The sequence below is a fragment of the Trichechus manatus genome, unplaced genomic scaffold, assembly GCF_000243295.1.
Source record: "Trichechus manatus latirostris isolate Lorelei unplaced genomic scaffold, TriManLat1.0 scaffold00012, whole genome shotgun sequence".
Classification (NCBI taxonomy): Eukaryota; Metazoa; Chordata; class Mammalia; order Sirenia; family Trichechidae; genus Trichechus; species Trichechus manatus.
The window spans coordinates 13388511-13390969 of record NW_004443948.1 but is presented as its reverse complement, the minus strand read 5'-3'; the positions used below and the strand labels follow the sequence as shown (position 1 = coordinate 13390969).

Genomic DNA, 2459 nt, shown 5'->3' with positions numbered 1-2459 from the left:
GTGCTTTACATACAGTATTTCCACACTAATGGAGAACTACCCGGGGAGAAACCAATTTTTTTTCATGAAATGCTCAATTCCATGATTAGGAATAGGACTTACAGCTGTGAAAAGACATCTAAGCATCTATGTTTCCATGGAATAATCCAGTTTTCCACCACAAGGCATGAATTTTGCAAGTTTAAGAAAAGTCTTCCTCCCTGGAGAGCTTTTCAAGTAAAGAAGTGCAAAAATATGAAGATAAAAGGCATATGAAAATCTGAAAGCTGATGCTTGTACATAGTGTGCTCAACAAACTAAGCTTTAGAATTAAAACGAAAACTCCTCCAAATCTTTTTTTTTTTTTAATCACAGTTATTTTTAAGAGTCAAGATATTCCAAGTCACACTCCGACACACTAACTCATCTGCTGCCCCTGAACAGCCATCACTGAAAGCAAGGGCTGGGTCCTACCTGCTTCTGTTGTTGGCTTTACCTTCAGCAGCTACCACCTGTCTGTCATTTTGTTGTGCTGTGGTGCCTTGCATGTTGCTGTGATTCTGGAAGCTATGCCACCAGTATTTCAAATACCAGCTGTGCCACCCATGGTAGACAGGTTTCAGTAGTGCTTCCATACTAAGACTGACTAGGAGGAAAGGCCTGATGAACTACTTCTGAAAATTAGTTAATAAAAACCCTCTAGATCAGCACAGAATCTTGTCTGATATAGATCTGGAAGATGAACCCTCTAGACTGGAAGACACTCAAAATACACATGGCCGACTCGAACATACCAACAATAGTGAGGATGGCGCAGGACTGGGCAGTATTTTGTTCCATTGTATATGGGGTTTCTGTGAGTTGGATCCCACTCAACAACAACTAACAACATTTAGCAGAGTCAGACAAGATACACTATTTGTAGTGATAAAAAGAGCCATGGAAGTTAGCTCTTTGTTTCATCGTTCCTCTTTTAAGCCATGAAAGTTACTCTTTGGTCCTAAGAATGCAGTACAATATCACCCTTTGAGATTTTGACATCATGGAAGTAAGAAACTTGAAATAATTAGTGTTTTGTTATTGTTCATGTCTATCTAAGATAAGACCAGAAGAACAATACAGGTAATATTCTGGGGAAAAGGAAGGCGAAAAAAAGCTGAATCATTGGCATTGGACTGCTCTGGCTTTAAATGCTGCCTCTGCTACAATTCATATGTACTCTTAACCTTTCAGTTTCTTTATCTCTAAAATCAGTGTAATCGTGTTTAACCTCACACACACACACACAAAACCAATACTGTGAGTGTGACAGACAACTCAATTATATGGAAAAATTCATCAAAGAGAACTTTCAATAATAGAGTAGACAGAAATTACCAGTAGATTCCTGTTATGCTATGGCAATTTAACGTTTATATTGATTAGTAATATAAGAAATTATTTTTTAAAATATATTTATTTTCTATATGACATTGAATAAAAATTAAGGTGTAAATTTATTCAAAAAACTATGTAAACTGCTTATTTCTGAGTAAATTGCAGTCAGTGGGATTTAGCCTAAAAAACGGCTTCATTACATGCTTTTATATGTTCATGTAAAATAATGTATATTTTTCCAACCCAAATAAAGACGTTTATCCTCAAGAAGCAATAATTGAGATTATATTTTTCATTGTGCATTTTAACTTGTCACTAATGTATTGGAACAGTACAGATATATTTAGTTAAGTAATCTGTTATTGGAAAAATACTCTTCAAGTTTAGCCACAAATCTGATTCAACTACTTTCTGAATGAACAGTAATAATAAAGAAATAGTTTTTTTTTTAAATTTTTTATTGTCATTTATAATCAGATGGCAGTTGGGTGTATAGTCTTCATACTTGATCTTTCTTTTTTGTAAATAAAAAAAGTTAAGTTTTAAACAGCTGATGGCTGGTTATGTTTTCAGAAAACGTGATTAGCTTAATTCATTAATGGTGGCTTCAAGTTTTTCCTTATTAGCACCAGAAAATTCACCCACCTTTAATCCCTTTTTATAAAACTGAAATGTGGGCGTGCATTTGACTTCATACTCTGAAGCAACATCCTGACAGTCATCCACATCAACTTCAAGGAACACCACATTGCCATATTTTTCAGAGAGGGAATGATAGAAAGGCTTGATCATTTTGCAAGGCCCACACCACGTGGCTGAGACATCAACTACAACGAGTTTATCTCCAGCACTGTTCAAGGCTGTCTGAAAATCTTCCTTGCCCTCGATCTGCTTCACCATTTTGGCTGTTGGGGTCTGACTGAGTGACAGTACAAACAGAAAAAATTCACCTGCAGCGCCAGACTGAGCTTGAGAAAATAGAAGTTTTTAGATGTTTAAATACCAATTTGAGTGTTATCTTGCATCTAGTATTAACAACTCTAATTAGAGATTGTCGTTCTTTAGACACTGCATCAGCTGTTCTTTTTGTTGTTGTTATTGTT

General features: G+C 35.6%; 1 pseudogene across 1 annotated transcript; it reads right to left on the bottom strand.

The window, feature by feature from the left end:
- Positions 1 to 1847: 1847 nt before the first annotated feature.
- LOC101354562 (thioredoxin pseudogene) lies at positions 1848 to 2256 on the bottom strand (annotated as a pseudogene). The gene has a single exon (XR_001121454.2). The product of XR_001121454.2 is annotated as a thioredoxin pseudogene (transcript).
- Positions 2257 to 2459: the final 203 nt, after the last annotated feature.